Here is a 19204-nt window from a genome sequence, read left to right on the forward strand (position 1 = left end):
AATTATATATTCAGTATTATGTATTTTATATTCTTTATTCTGTGTTCTGCATTCAATATTTTAATTTTTTATAAAGTATTCTGTATTCTATATTCTAAATTCTGTGTTCTGCATTCCATTTTCTAAATTCTATATCCAGTATACTGTATTCTATATACTAAATTCTGTGTTCGGCATTCCATGTTCTAAATTTTATATTTAGCATTCTGTATTCTATATATATTCTAAATTTTGTTTTCTGCATTCTATATTCTAAATTCTTGGTTAAGTATTCTGTATGCTATAGACTAAATTCTGTGTTCTGCATTCCATGATCTAATTTCTGGGTTCTATATTTTGTATTCTATATTGTATATTCTGTGTTCTATATTCTATATTCTAAATTCTATATTCAGTATTCTGTATTCTATATTCTGTATTCTGTGTTCTACATTCTATATTCTAAATTCTATATTCAGTATTCTGTATTCTATTTTCTATATTCTGTTTTCTACATTCTATATTCTAAATTCTATATTCAGTATTCTGTATTCTATTTTCTATATTCTGTTTTCTACATTCTATATTCTGAATCCTATATTCAGTATCCTGTATTCTATATTCTAAATTCTGTGTTCTGAATTCCATGTTCTAAATTCTGGGTTCTATATTCTGTTTTCCATATTCTATATCCTGTGTTCTACATTCTATATTCTGTATACTTTTTTCTGCATTCCGTTTTCTACATTCTATATTCTGTGTTCTACATGCTATATTACAAATTCTATATTCAGTATTCTGTATTCTAAATTCTTAATTCGGTGTACTGCATTCAATGTTCTAAATACTGTGTTCTGCATTCCATGTTCTAAATTCTGGGTTCTATATACTCTCTTCTATATTATATATTCTGTGTTCCGCATTGTATGTTCCAAATTGTATATTCAGTATTCTGTGTTCTATATACGAAATTCTGTGTTCTGCATTCCATGTTATAAATTCTGTGTTCTGCATTCTGTTTTCCATAGTCTATATTCTGTTTTCTGCATTCTATATACTGTATTCTATATTCTGTATTCCGTATTCTATATTCTATATTCTGTGTTCTACATTCTATATTCTAAATACTTTATTCAGTATTCCGTATTCTATATTCTAAATTCTGTGTTCTGCATTCCATATTCTAAATTCTGGGAATTTTATTCTGTTTTCCGTATTCTATATTCTGTGTTCTATATTCAATATTCTGTATTCTATATTCTACATTCCGTATTCTTTACTCTATATTATGTGTTCTTCATTCTATATTCTACATTCTATATTCTGTATTCTGTAATCTATATTCTATATACTCTAATCTACATTCTTATTTTAAATTCTATATTCAGCTTTCTGTATTCTATATTATAAATTCTGTGTTCTACATTCTATATTCTAAATTCTATATTCAGTATTATTTAATCTATATACAAATTCTGTGTTCTGCATAGCATGTTCTTTATTCTGGATTCTATATTCTGTATTCTACATTCTATATTCTAAATTCTGTGTTCTACAATCTATATTCTTAATTGTATATTCAATATTCTGTATTCTATATTCTAAATTCTGAGTTCTGCTTTCCATGTTCTCAATTCTGGATTCTATATTCTGTTTTCCAAATTTTATATTCTGTGTTCTAAATTTTATATTCTGTATTCTATATTCTGCATTCCGTATTCTACATTCTATATTCTGTGTTCTATATTCTATATTCTAAATTCTATATTCAGTATTCTGTATTCAATATTCTAAATTCTGTGTTGTGTATACCATGTTCTAAATTTTATATTCTATATTCTATATTCTCTGTTCTACATTATATATTCTTATTTCTATATTCAGTATCCTTTGTTTTATATTCTAAATTCTGTGTTCTGAATTCCATGTTCATATTCTATGTTCTAAATCCTATATTCTGTATTCTGTATTCTATATTCTAAATTCTGTGTTCCTCATTTCATGTTTTAAATTCTGGGTTCTGTATTCTGTTATCCATATTCTATATTCTGTGTTCTATATTCTATATCTGTATTTTATATTTTACGATCCGTTTTCTATTATCTAAATTCTGCGTTATACCTTCTATATTCTAAATTCTATATTCAGTATTCTCTATTGTATATTTTAAATTCTGTGTTCTGCATACGATGTTCTCAATTGTGGCTTCTATATTCCATATACTATATTCTAGATTTTGTGTTCTTCATTCTATATTCTACGTTGTAGTTTCTGCATTCTGTATTCTATATTCTTTATACTGTGTTCTACAATCTATATTCTAAATACTATATTCAGTATTCTGTATTCTATATTCTAAATTCTTTGTTCTGCATTCCATGTTCTAAATTCTGGGTTCTATATTCTCTATACTATATTCTATATTCCTGTTCTACATTCTATAGTCTAAATTCTATATTCAGTATTCTGTATTCTATATTCTAAATTCTGTTTTCTACATTCTATATTCAGAATTCTGTATTCTATATAGTAAGTTCTGTGTTCTGCGTTCCATGTTCTAAATTCTGTGTTCTATATTCTCTTTTCTATATTCTAAATTTTGTGTTTTTAATTCTATATTCTACAATCTATATTCTGTATTAGGTATTCTATATTCTATATTCTGTGTTATACATTCTATTTTCTAAATTCTATATTCAGTATTCTGTATTCTATATTCTTAATTCTGTGTCCTGTCTTCCATGTTCTAAATTCTGGGATGTGTATTCTGTATTTCATATTCTATATTCTATGTTCTATATTTTATATTCCGTATTCTATATTCTAAATTCTGAATTCTGTTTTCCATGTTCCAAAGTCAGGCTTCAATATTCTCTTAGCTATATTTTTTATTCTGTTTGCTATATTCTATATTCTAAATTATATATTCAGTATTATGTATTTTATATTCTCTATTCTGTGTTCTTCATTCAATTTTTTAATTGTTTATTATATATTTTGTATTGTATATTCTAAATTCTGTGTTCTGCATTCTATGTTCTAAATTCTATGTTCAGTATACTGTATTTTATATTCTAAATTCTGTGTTCTGCATTTCATGTTCTAAATTCTGTTTCCTGTATTCTTTTTTCCATATTCTATATTCTGTTTTCAAAATTCTATATTTTGTATTTTATATTCTGCCTTCTGTATTCTATATACAATATTCTGTGTTCTACATTCTATATTCTTTATTCTATATTCAGCATTTGGTATGCTATATTCTAAATTGTGTGTTCTGCATTCCACGTTATAAATTCTGGGATCTATAATCTATATTCTGTATTATAAATTGTGTGTTCTACATTCTATATTCTAAATAGTATATTCAGTTTTCTTTTTTCTATATTATAAATTCTGTGTTCTACATTCTTTATTCTAAATTATATATTCAGTATTATTTAATCTATATTCTAAATTCTGTGTTATGCATAGCATGTTCTTTATACTGGATTCTATATTCTGTATTCTACATTCTATATTCCGAGTTCTACATTCTATATTCTAAATTCTATATTCATTACTCTGTATTCTATATTCTAAATTCTGTTATCTACATTCTAAATTCTAAATTAAATATTCAGTATTCTGTATTCTATATTCTAAATTCTGTGTTCTACTTTCCTTGCTCTAAATTCTGTGTTCTATATTCTCTATTCTATACTCTAAATTTTGTGTTTTTATTTCTATATTCTACAATCTATATTCTGTGTTAGGTATTCTATATTCTACATTCTGTGTTATACATTCTATATTCTAAATTCTATATTCAGTATTCTGTATTCTATATTTTATATTCTGTGTTCTGCATTCCATGTTCTAAATTCTGGGTTGTGTTTTCTGCTTTCCATTTTCTATATTCTGTGTTCTATATTTTATATTCTGTATTCTATATTCTACATTCCGTATTCTATATTCTATATTCTGTGTTCTACATTCCATATTCTAAATTCTATATTCAGTATTCGGTATTCTATATTCTAAATTCTGTGTTCTGCATTCCATGTTCTTATTTCTGGCTTCTATATTCTCTATTATATATTGTATATTTTGTGTTTTCATTATATATTCTACATTCTGTTTTCTGCATTCCGTATTCTATATTCTTTATACTGTGTTCTACATTCTATATTCAAAATCTATATTCAGTGTTCTGTATTCTATATTCTAAATTCTGTGTTCTGCATTCCATATTCAAAATTCTGGGTTCAATATTCTTTGTTCTATATTCTAAATTCTGTGTTCTGCATTCCATGTTCAAAATTCTATATTCACTATTCTGTATTCTATATTCAAAAATATGTGTTCCGCATTCTATGTTCTAAATTCTATATTCAGCATTCTGTATTCTATATATATTCTACATTTTGTGTTCTACATTCTATAATCTAAATTCTATATTCAGTATTCTGTATTCTATATTCTAATTTCTGTGTTCTGCATTCCATATTTTTAATTCTGGCTTCTTTATTCTTTATTCCATATTCTATATATTGTGTTATTCATTCTAAATTCTACATTCTATATACTTCATTCCGTATACTATAATTTGTATTCTGTTTCTACTTTCTATATTCTAAATTCTATTTTCAATGTTCTGTAGTCTATATTCTAAATTCTGTGTTCTGCCTTCCATGTTCCAAATTCTTTATTCAGTATTCTTTATTGTATAATCTAAATTCTGTATTCTGCATTTTGTGTTGTAAATACTGCGTTCTTTATTCTGTTTTCCTTATTCTATATTCTGTTTTCTAAATTCTATATTCTGTATTCTATATTCTGCATTCCGTATTCTATAATTTATATTCAGTGTTCTACATTCTATATTCTTAATTCTATATTAAGTATTCTGTGGTCTATATTTTAAATTCTGTTTTCTGCATTCCATGTTATAAATTTTTGTTTCTATATTCTCTATTCTATATTCTATACAGTGTGTTTTACTTTCAATTTTCTAAATCCTATATTCAGTATTCTTTGGTCTATATTTTTATTTCTGTGTTCTACATTCTATAGTCTAAATTCTATATTCAGCATTTTGTATTCAATATTCTAAATTCTGTGTTCTGAAATCTATATTCTAAATTCTATATTCAGTATTCTGTATTCTATATTCTATTTTCTGTGTTCTGCTTTCAATGTTGTAAATACTATATTCAGCTTTCTGTATTCTATATTATAATTTCTGTGTTCTACATTCTATATTATAAATTCTATATTCAGTATTATGTAATCTATATTCTTAATTCAGTGTTCTGCATAGCATGTTTTTAATTCTGGATTCTATATTCTGTATTCTACATGCTATATACTGTGTTCTACTTTCTATATTCTAAATTCTATATTCAGTATTATGTAATCTATATTCTTAATTCAGAGTTCTGCATAGCATATTTTTATTTCTGGATTCTATATTTTGTATTCTACATGCTATATACTTTGTACTACTTTCTATATTCTAAATTCTATATTCAGTATTCTTTATTCTATATTTTAAATTCTATGTTCTTCATTCTATATTCTAAATTGTATATTCAGCATTCTGTATTCAATATTCTAAATTCTGAGTTCTGCTTTCCATTTTCAAAAATCTGGCTTCAATATTCTCTAAGCTATATTTTTTATTCTGTTTTCTGCATTCTATATTCTGTATTCTATATTCTGTATTCCGCATTCTATATTCAATATTCTGTGTTCTACATTCTATACTCTAAATTCTATATTCAGTATTCCGTATGCTATATTCTAAATTCTATGTTCTGCATTCCACGTTCTAAATTCTCTATTCTCTATTCTATATTCTGTGTTCTTCTTTCTATCTTCTAAACTCTATATTCAGTATCTGTATTCTATATTCTATATTCTGTGTTCTGCATTCCATGTTATAAATTCTGGGTTCTACATGCTCTATTCTATATTGTATATTGTGTGTTTTTCATTCTAGATTCGACATACTATATTTTGCATTTCGTATACAATATTCTATATTCTGTGTTCTACATTCTATATTCTGAATTCTATATTCAGTATTCCATATGCTATATTCTAAATTCTGTGTTCTGCATTCCATGTTGTAAATTCTGGGTACTATAATCTATATTCTATATTCTATATTCTGAGTTCTACATTCTATTGTCTAAATACTATATTCATCTTTCTTTATTCAATATTATAAATTCTGGGTTCTACATTCAATATTCTAAATTCTATATTCATTATTATGTAATCTATATTCTTAATTCTGTGTTCTGCATAGCATGTTCTTAATTCTGGATTCTATATTCTGTTTTCTAGATTCTATATTCTTAGTTCTACATTCTATTGTCTAAATACTATATTCAGCTTTCTGTATTCAATATTATAAATTCTGGGTTCTACATTCAATATTCTAAATTCTATATTCATTATTATGTAATCTATATTCTTAATTCTGTGTTCTGCATAGCATGTTCTTAATTCTGGATTCTATATTCTGTATTCTAGATTATATATTCTGAGTTCTACATTGTATATTCTAAATTCTATATTCAGTAATGTTTATTCTATATTCTAAATTCTGTGTTCTACATTCTATATTCTATATTGTATATTCAGTATTCTGTATTGTATATTCAAAATTCTGAGTTCTGCTTTCCATGTTCCAAAATCTGGCTTCAATATTCTCTAAGCTACACTTTTTATTCTGTTTTCTACATTCTATATTCAAAATTGTATATTCAGTATTACGTATTTTATATTCTATTTTCTGTGTTCTACATTCAATATTTTAATTGTTTATTAAGTATTCGGTTTACTATATTCTAAATTCTGAGTTCTGCAAACCATGATCTAAATTATGGGTTCTATATTCTCTTTTCTATTTTCTATATTCTGTGTACTACATTCTATATTCTAAATACTATATTCTGCATTCTGTATTCTATATACTAAATTTTGTTTTCTACATTCTATATTGTATATTCTATATTCAGTATTATGTATTCTAAAATCTAAATTCTGTGTTCTTCATTCCATGGTGTAAATTCTATATTCAGTATTCTGTATTCTACATTCTATATTCTGTGTTCTGCAATCTATATTCTAAATTCTATATTCAGTATTCTGTATTCTATATTCTAAATTCTGTGTTCTGCATCCCATGTTCTAAATTCTGGGTTCTGTATTCTGTTTCCATATTCTATATTCTGTGTTCCAAATTCTATATTCTGTATAATATATTCTGCATTCCGTATTCTATAATCTATATCCTGTGTTCTACATTCTATATTCTAAATTCTATATTCAGAAGTCTGTATAATATATTCTAAATTCTGTGATCTGCATTCCATGTTCTAAATTCTTGGTTCTATATTCGGTTTTCCATATTTTATATTCTGTGTTCTAAATTCTATTTTCTGTATTCTATATTCTGCATTCCGTAATCTTCATTATATATTCTGTGTTCTACATTCTATTTTCTAAATTGTATACTCAGCATTCTGTATTCTATATTATAAATTCTGTGTTCTATATTCTATATTCTCAATTTTATATTCAGTATTATTTATTGTATATTCAAATTATGTGTTCTGCATTTAATGTTGTAAATTCTGTATTCTATATTCTCCATTCTATATTCTATACTTTGTGTTCTTCATTCTATATTCTACAATCTGTATTCTTCATTTCGTATTCTATATTCTATATTCTGTGTGCTACATTCTATATTCTAAATTCTATATTCAGTATTCTGTATTCTATATTCTAAATTCTGTGTTCTGCATTCCATTTCTAAATTATTGGTTCTGTATTCTGTTTTCCATATTCTATATTCTGTTTTCTAAATTCTATATTCTCTATTCTATATTCTGCATTCAGTATTATATATTCTATATTTTGTGTTCTATATTCTATATTCTAAATTATATATTAAGTATTCGTATTCTATATTCTAAATTCTGTGTTCTGCATTCCATGTTCAAAATTCTGGGTTCTATATCCTCTATTCTATATTCTATATCCTTTGTTCTATATTCTATAGTCTAAACCTTATTTCAGCATTCTGTATTCTATATTATAAATTCTGTGTTCTGCATTTCATGTTCTAAATTCTGTGTTGTATGTTCTGTTTTCCATATTTTATATTCTGTGTTCTACATTCTATATTCTGTTTTCTATATTCTACATTCCGTATTCTACTTTATATATTCTGTCCTCGACCTTTTATTTTCTAAATTCTATATTCAGTAGTCTGTATTATATATTCTAAATTTTGTGTTCTGCATTCCATGTTCTAAATTCTCTATTCTATATTCTGTGTTCTTCTTTCTATATTCTGAATTCTGTGTTGTGCATTCCATATTTTAAATTCTGGTTTCTATATTCCCTATTCTATATTCTATATTCTGTGTTCTATATTCTATAATCTTAATTCTATATTCAGTATTCTGTATTCTATATTCTAAATCCTGTGTTCTGCATTCCATGTTCTAAATTCTATATTCAATATTCTGTATTCTATATTCTAAATTCTGTGTTCTGCATTCATTGTTGTAAATTATGAGTTTTGTATTCTGTTTTCAATAATTTATATTCTGTTTTCTACATTCTATATTCTGTATTCTATATTTTACAATCCGTATTCTATGGTCTTTATTATGTGTTCTACATAATATATTCGAAATTCTATATTCAGTATTCCATATTGTATATTCTAAATTCTGTGTTCTATACTCAATGTACTAAATTATGAGTTTTGTATTCTGTTTTCTATATTTTATATTCTGTTTTCTACATTCTATATACTGTATTCTATATTCTGCATTCCGTATTGTATGTTCTTTATTCTGTGTTCTACATAATATATTCGAAACTCTATATTCAGTATCCCGAATTGTATATTCTAAATTCTGTTTTATTCATTCCATATTATAAATTCTGTTTTCTCATTCTCTACTCTATATTCTATATTCTGTTTTCTACATCAATATTGTAAATATTTTATTTAGCATTCTGTATTCTATATTCTAAATTCTGTGTTCTAAATTGTATATTCTAGATCCTATATTCAGTATAATGTATTCTATATTCTAAATTCTGTGTTCTGCATTCCATGTTCTAAATTCCTGATTCTATATTCTCTATTCTCTATTCTATATTCTGTGTTCTACATTCTATATTCTACATACTATATTCAGTATTCTGTAATCTATATTCTAAATTCTGTGTTCTGCATTCTATATTCTAAAATCTATATTCAGTATTCTGTATTCAATTTTCTTAATTATGTGTTCTGAATCCCATGTTCTAAATTCTGGCTTCTATATTCTCTATTCTATTTTCTATATTTTGTGTTATTCATTATATACTCTACATTCTATATACTGCATTCGGTATACTATATTCTATATTCTGATTTCTACATTCTATATTCTAAATTCTATATTCAGTATTCTGTATTATATATTGTAAATTCTGTGTTCTACATTCCATGTTCTAAATTCTGGGTTCAATATTCTTTATTCTATATTCTATATTCTGTGTTCCTCATTCTATATTCTAAATTCTATATTCAGTATTCTGTATTCTATATTCTAAATAATGTGTTCTGCATTCCATGTTCTAAATGCTATAATCAGTATTCTTCAATCTATATTCTAATATCTGTTTTCCGCATTCTATGTTCTAAATTCTAAATTCATTATTATGTGTTCTTTTTACGAAATTCTGTGCTGTGCATTCCATGTTCTAAATTCTGGCTTCTATATTCTCTTTCCTATATTCTATATGTTGTGTTCTTCATTCTATATTCACCATTCTATATTCTGCATTCCGTATTCTATATTCTTTATACTGTTTTCAACATTCTATATTCTAAATTATATCTTCAGTATTCTGTATTCTATAATTAGAATTCTGTGTTCTGCATTCCATGTTCTTAATTCTGGTTTCAATATTATTTATCCTCTATTCTATATTCTGTGTTCCTCATTCTATATTCTAAATTCTATATTCAGTATTTTGTATTCTATTTTCTAAATAATGTGTTATGCATTCCATGTTCTAAATTCTATATTCAGTATTCTGTATTCTATATTCTAAAATCTGTTTTCCGCATTCTATGTTCTAAATTCTATATTCAGTATTCTTTGTTCTATATATAAAATTCTGTGTTCTGCCTTCCATGTTTAAATTCTGGGTTCTGTATTCTGTTTTCCATATTCTATATTCTGTGTTCTATATTTTATATTCTGTATTTTATATTCTACATTCCGTTTTCTATTTTCCATATTCTGTGTTCTACATTATCTATTCTAAATTCTACATTCAATATACTGTATTCTATATTTTAAATTCTGTGTTCTGCATTCCATGTTAAAATTTTGTCTTCTATATTCTCTATTGTATATTCTATATTTTGTCTGAATCATTCTCTATTTCACATTCAATATTCTGCATTCTTTATTGTATATTCTTTTTACTGTTTTCTACATTCTATATTCTTATTTCTATATTCAGTATTCTGTATACTATATTCTAAATTCTGTTTTCTGCATTCCATATTCTAAATTCTGTGTTCAATATTCTCTATTCTATATTCCATATTTTGTGTTCTTCATTCTATATTCAACATTCTATATTCTGCATTCCTTATTGTATATTCTTTATACTGTGTTCTAAATTCTATGTTCTAAATACTATATTCAGTATCCCGTAACCTATATTCTAAATTTTGGGTTCAACATTCCATGTTTTAAATTCTGGGTTCTGAATTCTGTTTTACATATTTTATATTCTGTATTTTCATCTAGACTCGTGTACCCATTTTCGCAATGTTTTCCTAACACCAGTTTCAAATTCGTGCTTTTTTCTCAGAAAAATACTTCTGGAGTGTATTCAACCTAATAGATATATAATTTACATGAATTCCATCAACATGGAATTCCGGGTTCCGTACAAGCTACATGCATGACGGATTCGGCAAACATGAGTTTCTGAGTTGTGAGCATGTGGATTAGTGAACTTTCATCCACCAAACAAGGCATATATACACTTAGAAATATTTACTCTGACTTCATAGGTTTTTTCTGTCACCAGGTACTAAAATCGGACATTTGGCACTAGAAAAGCCTCTTTGAGCGATTCTCACCAATACACATGTAATTTACATTGTTTACATAACCATGGCATTCCGTATTCCGAACATGTTTCACGCAATACCGATTCCTCAAACATGCATTTCTGAGTTGTGAATATACTCATGACTGATATTCCAATCATTACAAGTTACCTATGCACTTAAATATATATACTTTGCCTTCGTAGCTTCTTCCTATCACCAGGTTCAAGAATCACACTTTGATCCCAGAAAAACCCTCTTGGAGCGAATTCTACCCTAGAGATATGTAATTTGAATAGATTTTATCTAGATGATATTCCGTGTTCCGTACATGCTACATGCATGACGGATTCGACAAACATGAATTCCTGAGTTGAGAGCATGTGGATTACTGATATTTCATCCTCTATAAAACGAAAATTTTCTTCTAGACACATGTACAGATTTTCACAAGCTTTCCCTAACACCAGTTAAAATTCGTGCATTTTTCACAGAAAAATACTTCTGGAGCGAAATCCACCTAAGAGATACGTAATTTAAATGCATTCCATCAACAGGGCATTCCGGATTCCGTAAATGCTACACGCATGACGGATTCAGCAAACATGCGTTTCTGGGTTGTGAGCATGTGGATTAGTGAACTTTCATTCACCAAAGAAGGCATATATAACACTTTGAAATTTTTACTCTGACTTCATAGGTTTTTTGTATCACTAGGTTCTAAAATCGGACATTTGGCACTAGAAAACACTCTTTGAGTGAATTCTCACCAATACACATGTAATTTACATTGGTTACATAACCATGGCATTCCGTATGCCGAATATGTTTCATGCATCACGGATTCCTCAAACATGCATTTCTGAGCTGTGAACATGCGCATGACAGATGTTTCAACCACCAAAAAATTTACCTATGCACTTTGAAATATTTACTTAGACTTCGTTGCTTCTTCCTTTCACCAGAATCAAGAATCACACTTTGATCCCAGAAAAACCCTCTTGGAGCGAATTCTACCCTAGAGATATGTAATTTGAATAGATTCCATATAAATGATATTCAGTGTTCCGTACATGCTACATGTATGACGGATTCGACAAACATGCATTCCTGAGTTGAGAGCATGTGGATTACTGATCTTTCATCCTCTATAAAAACAATATTTTAATCTAGACACGTGTAGCCATTTTCACAATGTTTTCCTAACACCAGTTTCGAACTCGTGCATTTTTCTCAGAAAAATACTTCTGGAGCGATTTCCACCAAACAGATATGTAATTTACATGAATTCCATCAACATGGAATTCCGGGTTCCGTACATGCTACATGCATGACGGATTCGGCAAACATGTGTTTCTGAGATCTCACCATGTGGATTACTGACCTTTCATCCACCAAAGAAGGCAAATATACACTTAGAAATATTTACTCTGACTTCATAGAATTTTTCTGTCACCAGGTACTAAAATCGGACAGTTGGCACTAGAAAAGCCTCTTTGAGCGAATTCTCACCAATACACATGTAATTTACATTGTTTACATAACCATGGCATTCCATATTCCGAACATGTTTCATGCAATACCGATTCCTCAAACATGCATTTCTGAGTTGTGAATATGCTCATGACTGATGTTTCAATCACTACAACTTACCTATGCACTTAAATATATATACTTTGTCTTCGTAGCTCCTTCCTATCACCAGGATCAAGAATCACACTTTGATCCCAGAAAAACCCTCTTGGAGCGAATTCTAACCTTGAGATATGTAATTTGAATAGATTTTATCTAAATGATATTCCGTGTTCCGTACATGCTACATGCATGACGGATTTGAAAAACATGCATTCCTGAGATGAGTGCATGTGGATTACTGATGTTTCATCCTCTATAAAAGGAAAATTTTCTTCTAGACACGTGTACAGATTTTCACAAGCTTTCCCTAACACCAGTTTTGAATTCGTGCATTTTTCACAGAAAAATACTTCTGGAGCGATTTCCACCTAACAGATATGTAATTTAAATGCATTCCATCAACAGGGCATTCCGGATTCCTTAAATGCTACACGCATGACAGATTCGGCAAACATGCGTTTCTGAGTTGTGAGCATGTGGATTAGTGAACTTTCATCCACCAAAGAAGGCATATATACACTTTGAAATATTTACTCTGACTTCATAAGTTTTTTGTATCACCAGGTTCTAAAATCGGACATTTGGCAGTAGAAAACACTCTTTGAGCGAATTCTCACCAATACACATGTAATTTACATTGTTTACATAACCATGGCATTCCGTATTCCGAACATGATTCATGCATCACGAATTCCTCAAATTGCATTTCTGAGCTGTGAACATGCACATGACAGATATTTCAACCACCAAACAAGTTACTTATGCACTTTGAAATATTTCCTTGGACTTCGCTGCTTCTCCTATCACCAGTTTCAAGAATCACAATTTGATCCCAGAAAAACCCTCTTGGAGCGAATTCTAACCTAGAGATATGTAATGTGAATAGATTCCTTCAACATGATATTCCGTGTTCCGTACATGTTACATGAATGACGGATTCGACAAACATGCATTCCTGAGTTGAGAGCATGTGGATTACTGATTTTTCATCCTCTATAAAAGGAATAATTTCATGTAGACTCGTGTACTCATTTTCACAAGCTTTCCCTAACACAAGTTTCGAATTCGTGCTTTTTTCACAGAAGAATAATTCTGGAGTGTATTCAACCTAATAGATATATAATTTACATGAATTCCATCAACATGGCATTCCGGGTTCCGTACATGATACATGCATGACGGATTCGAGAAACATGGGTTTCTGAGTTGTGAGCATGTGGATTAGTGAACTTTCATCCACCTTACAAGGCATATATACACTTTGAAATATTTACTCTGACTTCATAGGTTTTTTTTGTATCACTAGGTTCTAAAATCGTACATTTGGCACTAGAAAACACTCTTTGAGCGAATTCTCACCAATACACATGTAATTTACATTGTTTACATAACCATGGCATTCCGTATTCCGAACATGTTTCATGCAATACCGATTCCTCAAACATGCATTTCTGAGTTGTGAATATGTTCATGACTGATGTTCCAATCATTACAAGTTACCTATGCACTTAAATATATATACTTTGTCTTCGTAGCTTATTCCTATCACCAGGTTCAAGAATCACACTTTGATCCCAGAAAAACCCTCTTGGAGCGAATTCTACCCTAGAGATATGTAATTTGAATAGATTCTATCTACATGGTATTCCGTGTTCCATATATGCTACATGCATGACGGATTCGACAAACATGAATTCCTGAGTTGAGTGCATGTGGATTGCTGATATTTCATCCTCTATAAAAGGAAAATTTTCTTCTAGACATGTGTATAGATTTTCACAAGCTTTCCCTAACACCAGTTAAAATTCGTGCGTTTTTCACAGGAAAATACTTCTGGAGCGATTCCCACCTAAGAGATACGTAATTTAAATGCATTCCATCAACAGGGCATTCCGGATTCCGTAAATGCTACACGCATGACGGATTCAGCAAACATGCGTTTCTGGGTTGTGAGCATGTGGATTAGTGAACTTTCATCCACCAAAGAAGGCACAAATAACACTTTGAAATTTTTATTCTGACTTCATAAATTTTTTGTATCACCAGGTTCTAAAATCGGACATTTGGCAGTAGAAAACACTCTTTGAGCGAATTCTCACCAATAAAAATGTAATTTACATTGTTTACATAACCATGGTATTCCGTATTCCAAACATGAATCATGCATCACGAATTCCTCAAATTGCATTTCTGAGCTGTGAATATGCACATGACAGATATTTCAACCACCAAACAAGTTACTTATGCACTTTGAAATATTTCCTTGGACTTCGATGCTTCTCCTATCACCAGTTTCAAGAATCACACTTTGATCCCAGAAAAACACTCTTGGAGCGAAATCTACCCTAGAGATATATAATTTGAATAGATTCCTTCAACATGATATTCCGTGTTCCGTACATGTTACATGCATGACGGATTCGACAAACATGCATTCCTGAGTTGAGAGCATGTGGATTACTGATCTTTCATCCTCGATAAAAACAATATTTTCATCTAGACACGTGTAGCCATTTTCACAATGTTTTCCTAACACCAGTTTCGAACTCGTTCATTTTTCTGAGAAAAATACTTCTGGATCGATTTCCACCAAACAGGTATGTAATTTACATGAATTCCATCAACATGGAATTCCGGGATACGTACATGCTACATGCATGACGGATTCGGCAATCATGGGTTTCTGAAATCTGAGCATGTGGATTACTGACCTTTCATCCACCAAGAAGGCATATATACACTTAGAAATATTTACTCTGACTTCATAGATTTTTTCTGTTACCAGGTACTAAATTCGGACAGTTGGCACTAGAAAAGCCTCTTTGAGCGAATTCTCACCAATACACATGTAATTTACATTGTTTACATAACCATGGCATTCCATATTCCGAACATGTTTCATGCAATACCGATTCCTCAAACATGCATTTCTGAGTTGTGAATATGCTCATGACTGATGTTCCAATCATTAAAATTACCTATGCACTTAAATATATATATATGTATTCTTCGTAGCTTCTTCCTATCACCAGGTTGAAGAATCACACTTTAATCCCAGAAAAACCCTCTTGGAGCGAATTCTACCCTAGAGATATGTAATTTGAATAGATTCTATCTAAATGGTATTCCGTGTTCTGTACATGCTACATGCATGACGGATTCGACAAACATGAATTCCTGAGTTGAGTGGATGTGGATTACTGATGTTTCATCCTCTATAAATGGAAAATTTTCTTCTTGACACGTGTACAGATTTTCACAAGCTTTCCCTAACACCAGTTTAGAATTCGTGCATTTTTCACAGAAAAATACTTCTGGAGCGATTTCCACCTAACAGATATGTAATTTAAATGTATTCCATCAACAGGGCATTCTTGAATCCGTAAATAATATATGCATGACGGATTCGGCAAACATGCGTTTCTGAGTTGTGAGCATATGGATTAGTGAACTTTCATCCACCAAAGAATGCATATATACACTTTAAAATATTTACTCTGACTTCATAAGTTTTTTGTATCCCCAGGTTCTAAAATCAGACATTTGGCAGTAGAAAACACTCTTTGAGCGAATTCTCACCAATACACATGTAATTTACATTGTTTACATAACCATGGCATTCCATATTCCGAACATGTTTCACGCAATACCGATTCCTCAAACATGCATTTCTGAGTTGTGAATATGCTCATGACTGATATTCCAATCATTACAAGTTACCTATGCACTTAAATATATATACTTTGTCTTCGTAGCTTCTTCCTATCACCAGGTTCAAGAATCAAAATTTGATCCCAGAAAAACCCTCTTGGAGCGAATTCTACCCTAGAGATATGTAATTTGAATAGATTCCATCTAAATGATTTTCAGGTTTCCGTACATGCTACATGCATGACGGATTCGACAAACATGCATTCCTGAGTTGAGAGCATGTGGATTACTGATCTTTCATCCTCTATAAACACAATATTTTCATTTAGACACGTGTAGCCATTTTCACAATGTTTTCCTAACACCAGTTTCGAACTCGTGCATTTTTCTCAGAAAAATACTTCTGGAGCGATTTCCACCAAACAGATATGTAATTTACATGAATTCCATCAACATGGAATTCCGGGTTCCGTACATGCTACATGCATGACGGATTTCGCAAACATGGGATTCTGAGATCTCAGCATGTGGATTACTGACCTTTCATCCACCAAAGAAGGCATATATACACTTAGAAATATTTACTCTGTGTTCATAGGTTTTTTCTGTCACCAGGTACTAAAATCGGACAGTTGGCACTAGAAAAGCCTCTTTGAGCGAATTCTCACCAATACACATTTAATTTACATTGTTTACATAACCATGGCATTCCATATTCCGAACATGTTTCATGCAATACCGATTCCTCAAACATGCATTTCTGAGTTGTGAATATGCTCATGACTGATGTTCCAATCATTACAATTTACATATGCTCTTAAATATATATACTTTGTCTTCGTAGCTTCTTCCTATCACCAGGTTCAAGAATCACACTTTGATCCCAGAAAAACCCTCTTGGAGCGAATTCTACCCTAGAGATATGTAATTTGAATAGATTTTATCTATATGTTATTCCGTGTTCTGTACATGCTACATGCATGACGGATTCGACAAACATGAATTCCTGAGTTGAGAGCATGTGGATTACTGATATTTCATCCTCTATAAAAGGAAAATTTTCTTCTAGACACGTGTACAGATTTTCACATGGTTTCCCTAACACCAGTTAAAATTCGTGCATTTTTCACAGAAAAATACTTCTGGAGCGAATTCCACCTAAGAGATACGTAATTTAAATGCATTCCATCAACAGGGCATTCCGGATTCCGTAAATGCTACACGCATGACGGATTCAGCAAACATGCGTTTCTGGGTTGTGAGCATGTGGATTAGTGAACTTTCATTCACCAAAGAAGGCATAAATAACACTTTGAAATTTTTACTCTGACTTCATAGGTTTTTTGTATCACTAGGTTCTAAAATCGGACATTTGGCACTAGAAAACACTCTTTGAGTGAATTCTCACCAATACACAAGTAATTTACATTGGTTACATAACCATGGCATTCCGTATGCCGAACATGTTTCATGCATCACGGATTCCTCAAACATGCATTTCTGAGCTGTGAACATGCGCATGACAGCTGTTTCAACCACCAAAAAATTTACCTATGCACTTTGAAATATTTACTTAGACTTCGTTGCTTCTTCCTTTCACCAGATTCAAGAATCACACTTTGATCCCAGAAAAACCCTCTTGGAGCGAATTCTACCCTAGAGATATGTAATTTGAATAGATTCCATCTAAATGATATTCAGTGTTCCGTACATGCTACATGCATGACGGATTCGACAAACATGCATTCCTGAGTTGAGAGCATGTGGATTACTGATCTTTCATCCTCTATAAAAACAATATTTTCATCTAGACACGTGTAGCCATTTTCACAATGTTTTCCTAACACCAGTTTCGAACTCGTGCATTTTTATCAGAAAAATACTTCTGGAGAGATTTCCACCTAACAGATATGTAATTTACATGAATTCCATCAACATGGAATTCCGGGTTCCGTACATGCTACATGCATGACGGATTCGGCAAACATGTGTTTCTGAGATCTCACCATGTGGATTACTGACCTTTCATCCACCAAAGAAGGCATATATAAACTTAGAAATATTTACTCTCACTTCATAGATTTTTTCTGTCACCAGGTACTATAATCGGACATTTGGCACTAGAAAAGCCTCTTTGAGCGAATTCTCACCAATACACATGTAATTTACATTGTTTACATAACCATTGGATTCCATATTCCGAACATGTTTCATGCAATACCGATTCCTCAAACATGCATTTCTGAGTTGTGAATATGCTCATGACTGATGTTCCAATCATTACAATTTACATATGCACTGAAATATATATACTTTGTCTTCGTAGCTTCTTCCTATCACCAGATTCAAGAATCACACTTTGATCCCAGAAAAACCCTCTTGGAGCGAATTCTACCCTAGAGATATGTAATTTGAATAGATTTTATCTAAATGATATTCCGTGTTCCGTACATGCTACATGCATGACGGATTCGAAAAACATGCATTCCTGAGTTGAAGGCATATGGATTACTGATGTTTCATCCTTTATAAAAGGAAAATTTTACCTTAGACACGTGTACAGACTTTCACAAGGTTTCCCTAACACCAGTTTAGAATTCGTGCATATTTCACAGAAAAATACTTCCGGAACGATTTCCACGTAACAGATATGTAATTTAAATGCATTCCATCAACAGGTCATTCCGGATTCCGTAAATGCTACACACATGACGGATTCGGCAAACATGCGTTTCTGAGTTGTGAGCATGTGGATTAGTGAACTTTCATCCACCAAACAAGGCATATATTACACTTTGAAAT

The sequence above is a fragment of the Vicugna pacos genome, unplaced genomic scaffold, assembly GCF_048564905.1.
Source record: "Vicugna pacos unplaced genomic scaffold, VicPac4 scaffold_15, whole genome shotgun sequence".
NCBI lineage: Eukaryota > Metazoa > Chordata > Mammalia > Artiodactyla > Camelidae > Vicugna > Vicugna pacos.